Below are 19,750 nucleotides of genomic sequence, written 5' to 3' on the forward strand. Positions count from 1 at the left end.
CGGATTACTGGGTGTACACACTGCTCAACCCTCGGTATAAGGAGAACCTTTCCACTCTCATACCCAAAGAGGAAAGGGGTTCGAGAGTGATGCTATACCACAGGACCCTGGCGGACAAACTGAGGTTAAAATTCCCATCCGACAGTGCTAGTGACAAAAGGCGCAGTTCCGAGGGCCAGGTAGCAGGGGAGGCGCAGAGATCAGACAGCATGTACAACGCAGGCAGGGGAACACTCTCCAAGGCCTTGGACAGCTTTATGGCTCCCCAGCAAGACTGTGTCACCACTCCCCAGTCAAGGCTGAGTTGGCGGGAGCACTGTAAAAGGATGGTGAGGGAGTACGTAGCCGATCGCACGACCGTCCTCCGTGACGCCTCTGCTCCGTACAACTACTGGGTGTCGAAGCTGGACATGTGGCCTGAACTCGCGCTGTATGCCCTGGAGGTGCTTGCTTGCCCGGCGGCTAGCGTCTTGTCAAAGAGGGTGTTTAGTGCGGCTGGGGGAATCATCACGGATAAGCGTTCTCGCCTGTCAACCGACAGTGCCGATAGGCTTACACTCATCAAGATGAGCAAAGCCTGGATTTCCCCAGACTTCTCTTCTCCACCAGCGGACAGCAGCGGTACCTAAACAATACGTAGGCTGCACCCGCGGATGGAAGCATCGTTTTCTATCACCATAAAAAACGGGGAGCTTTTAGCTTCATCAATCTGTGTATTATATTCATCCTCCTCCTCCTGCTCCTCCTCCTGAAACCTCACGTAATCACGCCGAACGGGCAATTTTTCTTAGGCCCACAAGGCTCAGTCATATAAGTTTTGTAAACAATGTTTATACGTTTCAATTCTCATTAAAGCGTTGAAACTTGCACCTGAACCAATTTTTATTTTAACTGGGCTGCCTCCCGGCCTAGTTACAAATTAAGCCACATTAACCAAAGCGATTAATGGGTTTCACCTGCCCTCTTGGTTGAGCATGGGCAATTTTTCTGAGGTACATTAGTACTGTTGGTACACCAATTTTTTTGGGCCCTCGCCTACAGTGTAATCCTAGTAATTTTTAGCCCACCTGCATTAAACCTGACGTTACCTCAGCTGTGCTGGGCACTGCAATGGGATTTATTTATGTACCGCCGGTGGGTTCCAGAGAGCCACCCATGCTGTCGGTCCACACGGAGTTGTAACTGCATGTGCCACTTCTAAAGAACCCCAGTCTGACTGGGGCATGCAGGGTGGGCCGAAGCCCACCTGCATTAAACCTGATGTTTTCTCAGCTGTGCTGGGCACTGCAATGGGATATATTTATGTACCGTCGGTGGCTTCCTGGGACCCACCCATGCTGTGGGTCCACAGGGACTTCACAATAGGGAGTTGCACCTGCCTGTGTCTACTTATAAAAAACCCCAGTCTGACTGGGGCATGCAGTGTGGGCCGAAGCCCAGCTGCATTTAATCTGACATTAGCTCTGCTGTCCAGGGCACTGCAATGGGATACATTTATGTACAGCCGGTGGGTTCCAGGTCCTGCGGTTCCTCCTCATGGCAGACGCACTTATAAATAGACATGAGGGTGGTGTGGCTATGAGGCCAGCGTGTGGCATGAGGGCAGATGAAGGCTGCACAGGGACACTTTGGTGTGCGCTGCGGATGCAGGGTTGTGCGAGGGGGTTTGGGCAGCATGTAAACCAGGAGAAGTGGCAGCGGAGTGGCATGCAGGCAGTGATTGTGCTTTGTTGGAGGTAGTGTGGTGCTTAGCTAAGGTATGCCTTGCTAATGAGGCTTTTTCAGAAGCAAAAATTGTTGGGGGGGGGGCACTCTTGCCGCTATTGTGGCTTAATAGTGGGACCTGGGAACTTGAGATGCAGCCCAACATGTAGCCCCTCGCCTGCCCAATCTGTTGCTGTGTCGTTCCCATCACTTTTTTTGAATTGCCCAGATTTTCACAAATGAAAACCTTAGCGAGCATCGGCGATATACAAAAATGCTCGGGTCGCCCATTGACTTCAATGGGGTTCGTTACTCGAAACGAATCCTCGAGCATCGCGAAAATTTCGTCCCGAGTAACGAGCACCCGAGCATTTTGGTGCTCGCTCATCTCTAATAGCGTGTATATGTCTTTCCCTCTATCAGCGGCTGTGGGCGTACGCTGTGCGTGAAGTTGACGGGATGCACAGAGCGGTGTAAAAAATTTGGCAATTATTGGCCTGCACTTGGAGGGTCACAGCAGTTATGTAACGCACACGGTAGGCCGAAAAAATCATATGCTGGGCTGCAGAAAGGCCTAGCTGGCTAATACTGAGCCACTACAAGCGTACCAGTTCCGAAAAACAACAAACTAGAACCGTGTTCCTATTCCATTATTCCTAGCTGAAGCATTCAGCCGACCCCCGGTATAAGGAGAACCTTTCCACTCTCATTTCCGAAGAGGAAAGGGGTTCGAGAGTGATGCAATACCACAGGGCCACGGTGGACAAACTGATGGTAAACTTCCCATCTGACAGCGCTAGCGGCAGAAGGCGCAGTTCCGAGGGCCAGGTAGCAAGGGAGGCGCGGAGATCAGGCAGCATGTTTAGCGCAGGAAGGGGAACACTCTCCAAGTCCTTTGCCAGCTTTATGGCTCCCCAGCAAGACTCTGTCACCACTCCCCAGTCAAGGCTGACTGGGGGCACTGCAATGGGATTTCTTTATGTACCGTCTGTGGGTTCCTGCTAGCCACCCATGCTGTGGGTGCACACAGACTTGCCATAGCAAAGTTGTACCTGCCTGGCCCTGCCAACCCTCTGTAGTGTGTGCCTCTGGTTCCTCCTCATCGCACTTCTAAATAGACAGGAGGGTGGTGTGGCTATGCAGCCACCATGTGGCATGAGGGCAGCTGAAGGCTGCTCAGGGACACTTTTGTGTGCGCTGCGGATGCAGGGTCGTGTGGAGGGGTTGGGCAGCATGTAACCCCGGAGAAGAGGCAGCGGTGTGTCCCGCAGACAGTGATTGTGCTTGGTTGGAGGTAGTGTGGTGCTTAGCTAAGGTGTGCCTTGCTAATGAGGGTTTGTCCGAAGTAAAAATTGTTAGGGGCGGGGCACTCTTGCCGCTACTGTGGCTTAATAGTGAGTCCTGGGAACCTGAGATACAGCGCTGCATGTTGCCCCTCGCCTGCCCTATCTGTGTCCTTTCCATCACTTTCGTAGGTTTTGCAGATTTTCACAAATGAAAACCTTGGCGAGCATCGGTCATATACAAAAATGCTCGAGTCGCCCATTGACTTCAATGGGGTTTGTTACTCGAAATGAGCTCTCGTGCATCGCGGAAAGCTCGACTCGAGCAACGAGCACCCGAGCATTGTCAGATGCGGTAGAGGATTCTGCTGCCAGCAATTGATTTCAGGGAAGGCCCTTCCCTGAAAATCAAGTGAAAGTGGTTTAAAAAACAAAAAAAATAGATACTCACCTCCCTTCAGCTGCCGGGGCTCAGACGTGTCTTCTCCTGAATGACGGGCGAGAGCTGCCTGTGATTGGCTGAGAACCTCAGCCAATGACATTCAGCTCTTTTAGCAGGCGAGGATTTTAAATCCCCGCCTGCTGATAGATCAGCACCACAGTGCAGGGGACAGCAGGAGAAGACACAGCTGTGCCCTGGCAGCTGAAGGGAGGTGAGTATCTATTTTTTTGTTTTTTAAACCACTTTTACTTGATTTTTAGGGAAGGGCTTATATTCAAATCCCTTCCCTGAAATCAATTGCCTGCAGCAGAATCCTCTACCGCAGCTGACGTGTGACAGCAGCTGCGGTAGAGAATTAAATAATTCTTCTGCTGCATCTGCCACAGATGTGGCAGATGTAGCAGCAGGGAATTATTTTAACTAGCGGGGATGAAGGAAACATCTGCCGAATGCAGATGTATTCTTCATCCCCGCGGGGGACACAGCAGTGGCTGACAGGTAAGTAATTATTTTTTTCTCTACTTTTAATTGGCTTTTCAGGGAAGGGCTTATGAAGGCTTATGAAAATTGGTTCATGTTACAGACTCAATACTTTTGAAACTTAGAAAAATTGTAAAAACATTGGTAAATGTAGATGAGCCTTTTGGGCCCCAGAAAAATTGGCCGTTCAGCGCGATGACATGTTGTTTCTGGAGGAGGAGTAGCAGGAGGACTAATGTCAGAGACAGATTGACAAAGCTAAATGCCCTGTTTTACTGGTGACAGAGAACAGTGCTTTTATCTGCGGTTGCAGCGAAAAGAAACTTTAGGTTCCGATGCTCTCCGCCGGTGGAGAAGAGAAGTTTGGGAAAATCCAGGCTGTGTTCATCTTTATGAATGTAAGCATGTCGGCACTGTTAGTTGACAGGCGGGTACGCTTCTCCGTGATGATTCCACCAGCTGCACTAAACAAGACGCTAGCGGCAAGGCAAGTCAGCACCTCCAGGGCATACAGCGCAAGTTCGTGCCACGTGTCCAGCTTTGACACCAAGTTGTATGGAGAAGAGGCATCACGGAGGACGGTGGTATGATCGGCTGCGTACTTCCTCACCATCTTTTTACAGTGCTCCCTCCGACTCAGCCTTGACTTCCCACTTGCGCTGTCAGATGGGAAGTTTACCATCAGTTTGTCCATCAGGGCCCTGTGGTATTGCATCACTCTCGAACCCCTTTCCTCTTCGGGAATGTGAGTTGAAATGTTCTCCTTATACCGGGGGTCGAGAAGGGTGTACACCCAGTAATCCGTAGTGGCCCGAATGCGTCTAACGCGAGGGTCACGAGAAAGGCAGCCTACCATGAAGTCAGCCATGTGTGCCAGGGTACCTGTACGCAACACATCGCTGTCCTCACTAGGAAGATCACTTTCAGGATCCTCCTCCTCCTCCTCCTCCTCGTCCACAGGCCATACACACTGAACAGATGGGAGGCAAGCAGCATGGGTACCGTCTACAGTGGGCCCTGCTGTCTCTTCCCCCTCCTCCTCCTGCTCCCCCCCTCCACCTCCTCCTCGGCCAAAACGCGCTGAGATATAGACATGGGGGTGCTCTGACTATAAAGCGACATACTCTCTTCCCCCGTCTCCTGTTCCGACCGCAAAGTGTCAGCCTTTATGCTTTGCAGCGAACTTCTCAGCAGACATAGCAGAGGAATGGTGATGCTAATGATTGCAGCATTGCCGCTCACCATCTGGGTAGACTTCTCAAAGTTTCCGAGGACCTGGCAGATGTCTGCCATCCAGGCCCACTCCTTGGTAAAGAATTGGGAAGGCTGACTCCCACTTCGCTGCCCATGTTGGAGTTGGTATTCCACAATTGCTCTACGCTGCTCATACAGCCTGGCCAACATGTGGAGCGTAGAATTCCACCGTGTGGGCACATTGCACAGCAGCCGGTGCTCTGGCAGATTAAACCGATGTTGCAGGGTGGCAGCATCCATGGTGGACTTGCGGAAATGTGCGCAGACGCAGCGTACCTTGCCGAGCAGGTCAGACAAGTGCGGGTAGTTTTTCAGAAACCACTGAACCACCAGTTTGAAGACGTGGGCCAGGCATGGCAGGTGTGTAAGGCTGACGAGCTGCAGAGCCGCTACCAGGTTACGGCTGTTGTCACACACGACCATGCCCGGTTGGAGGTTCAGCGGCGAAAGCCAGAGGTCCGTCTGCTCAGTCAGACCCTGCAACAGCTCGGGGCCTTGTGCCTATTGTCACCTAGGCTGAGTAGTTTCAGCACGGCCTGCTGACGCTTGCCACCGCTGTGCTGCCGCGCTGCGTCACACCGACTGCTGGCGACGTGCTGCTTACATTTCTTAATTGAGAAGTAGAGGTTGCGTAGGAGGAGGAGGAGGGGGAGGGTTTAGAGGAGATGGCTTAGACCACCACAGATACCAGAACCGAGAAAGGACCCTGCAATTCTGGGTGTGGGTAGGACGTGTGCGGTCTCAGGCTCTGACTCGGTCCCAGACTCCACCAAATTCACCCAATGTGCCGTCAGGGAGATATAGTGGCCCTGCCCGCCAGTACTTGCCCACGTGTCCGTGATTAGGTGAACCTTCCTAGTAACCGTGTTGGTGAGGGCACGATTGATGTTGCTGGTGTGGGGCTGGGAAGGCACACCAGGAAAAATAGTGGCGACTGGGGACCGAGTAGCGTGGGACCGCCGCCGCCATCATGTTTTTGAAAGCCTCCATTTCCACCAGCCTGTACGGAAGCATCTCCAGGTTGATCAATTTGGCAATGTGCACATTTAATGCTTGAGCGTGCGGGTGCGTGGCGGCGTATTTGCGCTTGCACTCCAATGCTGGCGCTAGCGACTGCTGGACGTTGCGCTGTGAGGCATTGCTGTATGGGGCCGAGGACAGCAGAGGTGAGGGTGTGGGTGCAAGCCGGGAGGCGCTCGTGCCTGTGTCCTGAGAGGGGGGTTGGATCCCAGTGGCAGGTTGGGGCACAGGGGGAGAGGCAGCGGTGTGACTCGGAGACGGTGAACGGCCTTCGTCCCACCTTGTGGGGTGCTTGGCCATCATATGCCTGCACATGCTGGTGGTGGTGAGGCTGGTAGTGGTGGCTCCTGGCTGATCTTGGCGCGACACAGGTTGCACACCACTGTTCGTCGGTCGTCCGCGCTCTCACTGAAAAACATCCACACCTTTGAAGACCTGCGCCTCTGCAGGGTGGCTTGGCGCGAGGGGGTGCTTTGGGAAACAGACGGGGGAGTCTTCGCTCTGGCCCTGCCTCTCCCCCTGGCCACCCCACTGCTTCTTCCAACCTGTCCTGCTGCTGCACTTGCCTCCCCCTCTGAAGACCTCTCCTTAGTTGGCTAAGCGAACCAGGTGGGGTCAGTCCCCTCATCGTCCAGCGGCTCTTCCTCCGAATCCTCTGTGCGCTTCTCCCTCGGACTTACTGCCCTTACTACTACCTCACAGATAGACAGCTGTTTCTCATCATCATCGACCTCCTCACCCACTCAAAGCTTTTGAGACAGTTGCCGGAAGTCCCCAGTATCATCACCCGGACCCCGGGAACTTTCCAAAGGTTGGGCATCGGTCACGACAAACTCCTCAGCTGAGAGAGGAACCATTTTTTCCCAATCAAGGCAGGGGCCCAAGAACAGTTCCTGGGAGTCTGCCTGCTCATCAGAATGTGTCATTTTCATGGAGTAAGGAGGCTGGGAGGAAGGAGGAGCAGCAGCGAGAGGATTCAGAGTTCCAGCACTGGACGGCGTAGAAGACTGGGTGGTTGATACATTGCTGGATGCATTTTCTGCCATTCATGACAGGACCTGCTCACACTGCTCTGTTTGTAATAAAGGTCTACCACGTGGACCCAAAAATTGTGATATGAAGCTGGGGACCCCAGAAACTTGCCTCTCTCCTAATCCTGCAGCAGCCGGCTGTGATTCTCCTGGACCAGAAATTCGGCCTGTGCCCACACCCTCAATTGGACATCCGCGTCCTCGCCTGCATCCACGTCCTCTAGGCCTACCCCTACCCCTCAGCATGGTGGATTACGAATAGAGCAGACACAGAGCGGTGTAAAAAATTAAGCAATTATTGGCCTGCAGTTGGAGGCTCACAGCGGTTATGTAACGCACACTGCAGTCCGAAAAAAAATATACGCTAGGCTGCAAAAAGGCTTAGCTGGCTAATAGTGAGCCACTACAACTCCCAGCAGCCACGCAGAATAATGCACACGGTCACAGGTAGCCCTAAGAAAGAGCTTTTTTGGGGTACTTGTTGACAGGATTCTACACTACCACTGTCCCTGCCTCACCACTACTGCCCCTATACTCTGTATAATTGACTGCAGACCGAGAATGCTATAGCCTGCACAGCCCAAGATGAAAAAATGCACACGGTCATATGTGGCCCTAAGAAGGACTGTTAGGGTTCTTGAAGACGCTAACAGTAGCCTAACACTCTCCCTATAGCAGGAACAGAAGGAATAGCACTCTCCCTAATCTCTGCCAGCGTATGTCTGAGGTGAGCCGTGGGGCGGGACCGCTTTAAATACTCGGCGGTCACTTGATCTCGCCAGCCACTCACTGAAGGGGGGTGGGATAGGGCTGGCACATCACAGGAGGAAGTTGTAATGCCTTCCCTGCATGTCTATTGGCTAGAAAATGGCACTAAACATGCAGGGAAGGAAATGGAATTGACTCGAGTACCGCGTGGTGCTCGTCTCGAGTAACGAGCATCTCAAGCACCCTAATACTCGAGCAAGCATCAAGCTCGGACGAGTATGTTCACTCTTCTCTAATCTTTATGCAATTTTGGCAAGAAATAAAAATAGGCTATCAATTTTTGTAGTTCTTTTTGTTCTCCCATAGTGGGGTCCCTAGAGAGTTTACTATAAAATTGTTTATCTCCTAATATATTTTTGGATTCTTGTTCATAGAAAGCTTTATCCAGATTCACAGTGGCCCCCACTCTTATCAGCTTTCTTTATAACTATCTCTTTATTGTTCTGCAACTTTTTCATTGCTTCTTTCTGTAATGTATTTAAATTATCTTTAAAACAATACTCCAGCTTGTTCAACTTAGTAAATCTGCTAAAACATGATCATAAATCTGTTCGTATTGGTTCTGACAATGAAAATAAACTTAATTCATCTATCACATCCAAATCTTGTGATTTTGTAAGCTATTTCTTATAGAAATGACGCTGTAGGGTCAGCTTCCAAATATATTGATATAAATCTACAAATAGTTGAAATTAATCTGGGGGGGGCTCTAGGGCAAAAAGATAATCCTTTTTGCAATAAACTAACTTCAATATCATTTAATTCATAAGTTGATAAATTATAAATTTCACCTTTTTACATTCCTCTGGGGGAATAATGGTGACTACCGGGTCACCTTCTATTTGTTTTGTACTTATTTCTGAATTTTTTCAATTTTTTTCCTTTTTTTTCCCTGGACGCCTCTCCTATTCTTGTGTTTCATCTTCGTAACCTTGGGTTCATTTCTAGTGGTAAATAGAATTTTGTGATTTTCAAATCCAGTGTAGGGCAGTGAAGTTTCTTGTTCTGTAAAAAAAAACTGCTGTGGTAGACGTGATGGGGGAAGGTGGAATTGAAATGATGGGCGTATGGAGGGGCCTGAGTTCCCCAAGCTTGTACCTAAAAAAAAGTTTACATAAAGTGGAACTAGACTGTAAATCTTGAAATGATGATGATGGTAGAGAAATATATCTACCTTTTTCTTTGACTGGTCTAACTACCGATAATGATGTGAAGAATTCAGCTTGCAGGATCACATCCCTTTCCTGGGAGTTGAGCAGCTTTGCCAGCAGGGGTCTAGGAGGAGTGCCTGGTATAGGCAGTTTCATGGGTACTCAGTGGGCTCATTTAACCACAGGGAAGCATCCGGGAGCAGTTCACGTAGCCAAAGTTCCATAAATGCCTCAAGCCTTAGCCCCTTAGTGCATTCTGGACCACAATTCGAAGATTATTACGCCGCAATCTATTTTCCAAATGTCTTCCTTTTGCCTCCAGAATTTCGCTTTCTGTGTGAGCTCCAATGTCAGTGGCTGACATTGGAGACATGGTGTCATCCAGCACAGAGACCCCTTCTTCCTTATTAGTGACCTGCTCCCCTAAATTCTCGAGGTCTTGTCTCAGTAGACTCACATTCATTTTGATCTTGTCAATTTTGCCTGTAATGGTAGCGGTAGATGTTTGAATTGCTGATAAGAGCAGTTCAGATAGTTTTTGCAAAGTCTGAACTGACCCAACAGGCGATTCCAAGCAGGCAGCCAACGCAGAGGGCATTTCCACTGGGCTAGACAGAGTAGACTTCAGGTCAGGGTCTCTGTGTTTTTTCCCCCTTACAAATACTTTGAGTTTATCAATAGAAGTGTTCTGTCTGGTGAGGCCAATGATGGGTTCACCTCTGTATTTTTTGCTATCCCCAATAACAGCTGTAATTTAGGGGGATTACTAATTATCCCACTATTTTTGTCAGGTCTGTGTTGGAGAAGCAGGATCCGCTGCCACTCTTCACTCTGAGCTCTCTGCTTGCTCCCTGCACAGCCCTGCTGCTCTCTCTCTGTTAAGTGTGTCCACAGACACTGCCTCCTCTACCTCCCTCACAGCCCAGACAGGCTTTACCAGGAACTCTCCCATTGTTCAGTAGCTGCCTGACTGGGTAGTGCTCCTTTAAAAATGGCTGTGCTCACCACATGGTGGGACCTTCAATGGTATTCCTGCTGCTGCAAAGCTTATAGGGGTGCTCCAAGAGGTTCTACACCAATCTGCCAAGCACTGGAGGATACCTGCTGGCTTCAGGTACTTCAGGGGCACAACGATTACATCAGGATAGTGTGTTAACACGAGCTATACAGGAGGTCCTGCTATATGCAGCTGGTCTGTTCAGCTGCTTAGCCACGCCCCAGATGTGCCCATAATTTTATTAGAAAAGTTAAAACTACACGTTGCCATTTCAAAAGATACTGCTATGTGTTTTAGAATACAGATTCTTTCCTCACGTCATGATTACCAACTTATACCTGCCTCCTAGACGTTTTGAGTGGTCTGTTTTGAGCTTATAGGGGTTATGAGGTTACAATATCAATATTAAATCATCCCGAAGAACTCCTTTAGGGCTCAGTCGCACGGGAATTTTTACTTGTGCTTGTTACTTGCGTTTGCCCTCCGCATCTATATAGAATGCTTTTCAATAGCGGTGGTCACATGTGCAAATTTTACATGCATGTAAAATTCGCACTCACAAAAGATAGAACATATGGGTGGCAATGGACGTGGTCATGTGTTTTTTTTTTTACGCGCACTGTGCAATCCTTTTAACGCACAAATAAATGCACGTAAAAACACCCGTGTGACTGAGCCCTAAAGAATGGTTGCTCTCAATTAATAGATTTTTTAAAATCTTAATATGTTTCGTCAGTACAGAAAATGCTGGAGGTCATCAACAGGTAGTCTGCACATTTAAGGTTTAACTTCTTGGTTTAGTGCTTATTAGCACGAGCGATATTCTCGCACATTCACATATGGCTTCATTTACACATACAACAGGCATGCTCTCAGAATGTCTTGCCCATTGATTTCAAGGGGACTTTAAAAGACATTGCATGGTACTTGCAAGCCATGTGATGTGCATACGAGTACGGTGCGATGTTTCCTATTGAAATCAATGGGAAACATTTGTAATCCTATCATGCATGTGAAACACATGCCTGAAGACCGAGCTTTTAACGCCTTCCTGCTCCAGGATGTACATTTACGTCCTGGAGCGTCAGGGTATGTATGCAGAGAGGTCGCGGGGCGACCTCTCTGCATACAGCACGGGCGTCAGCTGTTTACTACAGCTGACACCCGCAGGCAATAGCCGCAATCGGCCGTTCGGCCAATTGCGGCTATTAACCCTTTAAATGCCGCTGTCAATCCTGACAGCAGCATTTAAATCTCCAAACTATGTCCCGGGATCCTGCACGGCCCCTCCGTGGTGAGATCGGGGGAGCCGTGCAGGTGTCATGGCAGCCGGGGGCCTTTTGAAAGGGCTGCCTTAGCAGACTGCCTATCAAGCCATCCCCGTGGGGTGGCTTGATAGACTGCCTGTCATACTGCAGGAGTGATCAAAGCATTGCATGCTGTAGTCCCCTAGGGGGACTTTAAAGCAAAGTAAGAAAAAAAATCTATAAAGTTTTATTAATTGCAAAAAAAAGTTATAAAAGATTGAATCACCCCCTTTTTGCCATATCAATTATTAAAAAATCTAAATCATAAAATAAAAATACATGTTTGATATCGATGCGTCCGTAAAAGTCCGACCTATCAAAGTAGCACATTATTTTTCCTGCACAGTGAACATCGTCCAAAAAAAAAATAAAGAACGCCAGAAATGCACTTTTTCAGTCACCCTGTCTCCCAGAAAAAACGCAATAAAAAGCGATTAAAAAGTCATATATATTCCAAATTGGTACTATCGGAAACTACAGGACATTCCGCAAAAAATCAGCCCTTGCTCGTATACGTCGACGGAAAAGTAAAAAAGTTATTGCGCACACAAGATGACGGCAGAAAATAATTGAAAAAAATTAAATGTCTTTGAAAAAAAAATGTACCGTATATACCGGCGTATAAGGCGACGGGGCGTATAAGACGACCCCCCAACTGTCACCTTATACGCCGGTATTCAGTGGAGAAAAAAAAAAAAATTTTATTACTCACCTCCCACGGCGTTCTGTCGCGCTCCGGCAGGATGTCGCTCGCTCCGGCGGGCTGTCGCTCGCTCCTCGTCCCCGCCGCAGCATAGCTTTCTGAATGTGGGGCTTGAAATCCCCGCTTCCAGAAAGCTAATACACACGCCGGCAGCCATGACATCATTGAATGGCTGTAATTTGCTAAAGCACACGTGGCTTCAGCCAATCACACTATTCAATGACATCATTGAATGGGTGTGATTGCTAACACGTGCGCCTTCAGCCAATCACAGCCATTCAATGATGTCATTGAATAGTGTGATTGGCTGAAGCCACGTGTGCTTTAGCCAATCACAGCCATTCAATGCTGTCATGGCTGCCGGCGTGTGTATTAGCTTTCTGGAAGCGGGGATTTCAAGCCCCGCATTCAGAAAGCTATGCTGCGGCGGGGACGAGGAGCGAGCGACAGCCTGCCGGAGCGAGCGACATCCTGCCGGAGCGCGACAGAATGCCGTGGGAGGTGAGTAATAAAATTTTTTTTTTTTACACTTTTTTTTTTTGTATTACCGGCGCATAAGACGACCCCCGACTGCAGAGCAGATTTTTCGGGGTTCAAAAGTCGTCTTATACGCCGGTATATACGGTAGTATAGTAAAAAAAAACTATACAAGTTTGGTATCATAGCAATCATACTGACATGTAGAATAAAGTTATTATGTTGCTTTTGTTTTAGTTTGTGTGCCGTAAAAACAAGACGCACTGAAAGATGGCGGAATGTCATTTTTTTTTCATTTTACTCCACTTATAATTTTTTTAAAGTTTGTCAGTACATTATATGGTACTTTAAATAGGAGCATTAAAAACTACAACTTGTCCCGCAAAAAACAAGCCCTCATACAGTGACTTTGATGGATAAATAAATGTGTTATGATTTTTTTTAAAAGGGGGGAGGAAAAAATGAAAATGGAAAAAAAAGGACCGCGTCATGAAGGGGTTAAAGATGCAATGTGTTTTTAATCAAAAACACTTTGCATTACTGTGAAAATTGCATGTGGACAAGCATGATATCACACTCACCCATGTGAATGTAGCCAAATACTTAGATTGGAAGAGATTAGTTCATTAGTTAGTCAAAGGAGAAATCTACTCTTGTAAAATGTAGCTTGGCAGACTGAAACGAGTGCTGGAGCTTTGTATTTAGGCTATGTTCACACTGTCTTTAGCGGCTCCAGAAATCCCCACAGATTTTATAGATATAATATTGATCTATACAAGGCTATTATTCATTTCTTCTAAATACAGTCATATAAGTAAAAGTCCATACAATGATTAGCTGTAGTTCTAAAACTCAGACTGAGGGCTTATTCAGACGTCCGTACATCGGCCGTACATGTGCTAATATGCTCGCTGCTACAGAGCGTTTTAGCACATGGACCAGGGTTTTTTTTTTACTATTCTAACTTAGTGCTCTTGAGCATAGTGTTACCGTGCAAGAATCCAGATAGTGGAATGCCCATATGTTTTAGTCCTGAGGTCAGCTTAACACAGGAGTAAGTGCATTTCTGACGCATATGTGCATGGTCCAAATGCACTTTTGTCAGTGTGTATAAACACACCGCGTATTTGCACGCACACATAAATATGCACATAAAATCACATCCTACACTATCTTTCTGAGTTTTGTGCAGTAAAACTGACAGAAAGGTCTATAGCAGTTGCGCAAATACGCAATGGGAAGTATAAACTACTGCGCAAAATGCAGAAAAAGGCAGCTGGCTGTTATTTGGCACTAATAGCTAATCAATACCACGAAAGGGCGCGTCACGTGTGCCTGTGAACTGGCTTAGCGCATGCAAAAAGGACAGTAGATAAGGCATTGGAGACAAGAGCACAACAGTCTGATTGTTGCTCTCTCCAAATCTTGTTCATGCCTCAAATATGCTGAATCTTGTAATGCCATCCGGAAAGCACCCAAAAAGTTGTCCATTCACAAAGAACTCACTCTAGTGATTATTTCAAGTGATTATTCAGATGATAGTTATCCTGTATAAAGCCATCCTTTAAATGGTTTCACGTGGCAAATCTTGCAGGAATATGAACATCATTCTTTTGAATGGGGTCATGCACAGGTGTGAAAAAAATTCCAGCATGTCCTATGTTTAGGCGTGCCCTTGCATTGCATCGCCTATTGTTTTGAATGGAGCCAGCGACAGCATTGCACTGTGTGCTAAGTGCACGTGAGAGCGACGTGAGGTTTCCTATTGAAAACAATAGGTAGCACCCCATGATCCTCCACCATGGCTGATCGTCACTTCACAGATGTAATGCAAGGTGGTTTTAATGCAAAAAGGCCTTGCATCCACAGAAAATCTCATGTTGGTGAGCACAATATAAAAAATTGGCGTGTTTCAGTCCCATTATGCGACCATGAAAATCACGACTGCATAATGGGATGAAACAAAACTATTGATTTCAATGTCCTCGTTTCCATTATCAGGATTCTTATGCATTAATATAGATTTTTCTCGGAAGTAGTTTTTCTATGTGTGAGAAAGATAGGGCAAGACCTATGTTCCAGCTTTATTTCTCAAACTCGCTTTCTATAACGCGCCGTTTGAATAGTTTAAAAAATGGGTCATGTACCAATAGGCGCAGTAGCTGCGAGCGTATTAGTGCATGCACCCATCTGTTTTTGTCCTTGTACTGTCTATACTATGTGTGTGTGCTGTGTGCATAATAATCTCCAGTGTAGATGTGCTGCAGCTTCACACTGCTTTCCCTGCTTCCTGCCTGTTAGGTCTTGAATAGAGATGAGCGAGCACCAAAATGCTCGGGTGCTCGTTACTCAAGTCGAACTTTCAGTGATGCTCGAGAGTTCGTTTCGAGTAACGAACCCCATTGAAGTCAATGGGTGACTCGAGCATTTTTGTATATCGCCGATGCTCGCTAAGGTTTTCATTTGTGAAAATCTGCAAAACACAAGAAAGTGATGGAAACGACATAGAAACGAATAGGGCAGGCGAGGAGCTACATTTTGGGCTGTATCTCAAGTTCCCAGGTCCCACTATTAAGCCACAATAGCGGCAAGAGTGAGACTCCCCCCCCCCACTGTGAGCGTAAAGATCGTTCTCCTCTGCCACAGCTGTAACAGCTGTGGGAGAGAAGAACGATGTTAGCCCATTGAATTCAATGGAGCCGGCAATACAGCCGACTCCATTGAAAGCAATGGGCTGCCGGCGATCGCGGGATGAATTTTCGGGAAGGGGTTAAATATATAAGCCCTTCCCTGCAATTCATCCAGAAATGTGTAAAAATAAAAAATATATATATACTTACCGGGTCCCGGCAGACGGAGTTCAGCGCGGCAGGCTGCAGTTCTCCTGAACTGCTCTGAACAGCTGTGAGTAGTATTCAGCAGCCGGGGATTTAAAATCCCCGCCTGCTGAATGAGATGCCTCAAATTGGTCACAGCCTGACCAATCAGAGGCATCCCTCACTCACACCCATTCATGAATTCATGAATGGGTGAGTGAGGGCTGCCTCTGATTGGCTTAGCGCAGGGACAGCTGAGAGCTGCCCCTGAGCCAATCAGAGGCAGCCCTCACTCACCCATTCATGAATTCATGAATGGGTGTGAGTGAGGGATGCCTCTGATTGGTCAGGCTGTGACCAATCAGAGGCATCTCATTCAGCAGGCGGGGATTTTAAATCCCCGGCTGCTGAATACTACTCACAGCTGTTCAGAGCAGTTCAGGAGAACTGCAGCCTGCCGCGCTGAACTCCGTCTGCCGGGACCCAGTAAGTATATATATATTTTTTATTTTTACACATTTCTGGATGAATTGCAGGGAAGGGCTTATATATTTAACCCCTTCCCGACAATTCATCCCGCGATCGCCGGCAGCCCATTGCTTTCAATGGAGTCGGCTGTATTGCCGGCTCCGTTGAATTCAATGGGCTAACATCGTTCTGCCGGGACCAGGTGAGTATATATATTTTTTTATTTTTACACATTTCTAGATGAATTGCAGGGAAGGGCTTATATATTTAAGCTCTTCCCGATAATTCATCCCGCGTACGCCGGCAGCCCATTGCTTTCAATAGAGCCGGCTGTATTGCCGGCTCCATTGAATTCAATGGTCAGTGCTCGTTTAATCGAGACGAGTACCGCGTGGTGCTCGTCTCGAGTAACGAGCATCTCGAGCACCCTAATACTCGAACGAGCATCAAGCTCGGACGAGTATGCTCGCTCATCTCTAGTCTTGAACACTTGGGCATATTTTTGTCCCATTATGCATCCGCGAAAATCACGGCCCGCATATAGGAACAAAATGAAACCATTGATTTCAATGGTTTCGTTTTCACTATCGGGATTCTCATGTGTTTTTACTAAATGCAAGAAAAGATAGGACTTAGGCTGCCTAGCGATATTCCACCGTGGGGAACAAGGGGGAGAACTGACATGTCTCCGCGCTGAGCCTATCTAATAGATAAGAAGATCTACAAAGATCTTCTGAAAAGGCAAAATTCCAAAGATATTTCTTTAGAAACAAACGAATATATAGAAAAAAACTTTAAAGAAACTGTAGCTTTGATAGACTTGAATCATCTGGAACAGGAAAATTTATCAGTCCATAAAAATGATGAATTAATGAAATAAAATTTCCCATCAAAAATCCAACATTTTATCCTAGAAATTCCGGGTGTAAAGAATGGATGATTTCCAGTTTGTACTTGAACATGATCTGATCAAATTATATGAAAAAAATAAACATGAAACTTGTAAAAAAAGCAACTTATCCCGCAATGAAAGAAAGGAATTGAAAAAGTTATCACAAAATAAAAATCTGACTATAAAAAGATCCAATAAGGGCGGTAACATCGTGATTCTGGACACAAAATATTCTGAAAGATTCTTATACATATCTAAAACTAAAGTCCAATCCCATTAAGGACTGTTTGAGTTGCTTGTTCAAATTCTTTATGAAGCGAGGTCGAGGGAGAGGATTGAATGTTTTGTTCCACATTAGATATTTGTGCAAGAATGTTAGTTATGGGAAGTTGCTTTTTCATCTTGTGTTGTGAGCTAATTTTAATTAGGATGCCCCTCATGAATGCCTTATGGACGTTCCATGTGGAGAATATGTCGGTGTCTGGGTTTGCGTTCATTGAGAAATATTCAGACAAGGACTCCTTAATCATTAGATTGTACTGGGGAATTCTCATGAGGGAAACATTGTTTCTCCAGCTCCTAGGCACTATTGTGAAGTTGGCTATCACATGGGTGAGGAATATAGGAGAGTGGTCTGATCATGTTGTATCACCTATTTTTGCACATAGAGCTCCAGGGAGGGTCCATCTATCGACTAGAAATAAGTCGATCCTAGAGAAGAATCTATGTTGGGGAGAATAATATGTGTATTCCCTAGAGGAGGAGTTAAGGCATCTAAATACGTCATAAAGTGTTTCCCTTTGGTGCTACTGGGCTAGGACTGGGGACGATCTGTTAAGAGAGCTAGTGGAGTCAAGCTGCTTGTCTGGAATGATTTTAAAATCTCCACAGATTATAAGTTTACCAACATGTGCTTTACGAATCTTCTTGAGAGTTTTGTTTAAAAAAGTAATTTGGGAAGAGTTTGAGGCATATACATTTACTAGAGTTATTTGGGTGTTGTTAAATGAGCCAACTAAGATTATGTATCTCCCATGAGGATCTATCACTTGGTCACTTAGGACAAAATTTATGCTGTCTTTAATTGCAATCAAAATTCCTGCCCTTTTCCCCTCAGCACAGGACAGAAAATTTTTGGGAAATTTTTTATGAGAAAATGAAAGGCCTGTTGCAGACGCAAAATGTGTCTCTTGAAGGCATAAGATATCCACCTTGTCATGAAGAGCATCTCTCCAGACTGCCGACCTCTTAAAAGGGGAGTTTGACCCTTTAGCATTGAGTGAACAAATTTTTATCGACATATTAAAATTAGAGAGAGATTACCAGAATAGTGAACCCATAGAATTTTATCGCTTTTTGGAGGACAAGGGGAAGGAAAGAGAACACATAAAATTAAAACAAATACAGCTGGCCAAGATTGCCAAATGAGATGGCCAGATGAAAAACTTTTTCTGAGCTTGGTGCTCAGTAGTAACCAAAGGAACTTAAATAGAAGCAACATGAATATGTCTCTTCTAGCAGGAATAAATGCCTGTGTAATTTCAGGGAGAAAAGAGTCCGCCTGACGTTAGGAAAACCTCCATTCTGTTTAACAGATATTAGTGGTTCAGCGGGGAGGGGGAGTAACGTATTCTTGCGTGGAACTCCAGTGGGATTGTTATCAGCTTTGTTCCGTGAGTTGTCAAGGATATGAATTCCCCAGGACGAGAGAGTCTTCTCACCATCCTCCGGTCTGTGGAAGGTCTATACGGCTCCCTCTCTGTGTAATATTAGCTTAGTGGGGTAGCCCCATTTGCATGGGATTTTTTCCCTTCTAAGTGAGGAAGTGATATGTGAAAATGCCTTCCTGGCCTGGGTTGTAGCTGAGGATAAGTCCACAAAGAACTGGATATTTGCAAACTGATCAGAGAGACCCATCACCTTTTGGGAAGAAAATATAAGAGCCTCTTTAATGTGGAAAAAGTGGATCCTTGCTATGACATCCCGTGGAATATTATCAGGGAGGAATTTTGGTTTCTGAAAGCGATGCGCCCTGTTGATAAGGAGTTCCTGATTAGGAGCGGATGGAAGGAATTTTTTTCATTAAATGTATCAGGAAGTCTATCAGATCAGTTGGGCCAATTTTTTTCTGGGATACCCCTGAATTTAACGTTGTTCTGTCTATTACAGTCCTCTAAATCTGCCATCTTAGTTTTAATATGGACCACCTCCTCCAGGGAGTAGTGCACATCTATCAGGGAATTGTGCGAATTGGTCAGCTCCTCCATCTTGTGTTCTATATGTGAGGTTCTCTCTTCTATATCTTTTACAAAGCAGCTGAAAGATGCAGAAAAGGTGTTGAGATCTTCCCGCATAGAGCTCCTCAGTGCCAGCATTATCTCCTTAATAAATGCCTCTGATGCAGGCTGGTCTGAGGAAGGGACCATGCTAATAAGTTCTGCAGTGTCTGATGGGGGTAGTAGTGTGTGCACTTCAGCTTCCAGCCTGGGTATTCTCTTATCAGGGCTGCCTGTAGGTGAATCCCTATCTCCTGCATTTGACACGAGGCTGGGCGCCATTTTGGGTGAGTGAGTGGTGCTGTGGGTGATGGCTGTCGCTGCTTCACTCACCTCTCCCAGCATTGCAAAAGGACAGACATCCCTCTGAGCAGTTTCTGGACATTCCGCAGCTGTCTTCTGCCTCTGTGGAGCCCCACTGACTGCACTGCAGGAGCCATCTGGAGAGGAGGAGAGTGAGGCTGGGGCGCCCCATCTAGTGCCGCGGGCAGAGAAGAAGTCGGCTACCCATTGCGGAGAGGCTTTAGCTGGCTTACGGCAGGTCATGTCGGCAGGGCAGGAAGACTGGCAGGTCTCACGGCCGGTGCTTGATCCCGCTGCTGCGCTTTTAATAGCTGAGGTTTATACCAGAGCGGAGCTTAGCCGATGGCGTCCGTCTCGGTCCTCTGTCAGGCCACGCCC

The sequence above is a fragment of the Eleutherodactylus coqui genome, chromosome 6 (assembly GCF_035609145.1).
Source record: "Eleutherodactylus coqui strain aEleCoq1 chromosome 6, aEleCoq1.hap1, whole genome shotgun sequence".
Classification (NCBI taxonomy): domain Eukaryota; kingdom Metazoa; phylum Chordata; class Amphibia; order Anura; family Eleutherodactylidae; genus Eleutherodactylus; species Eleutherodactylus coqui.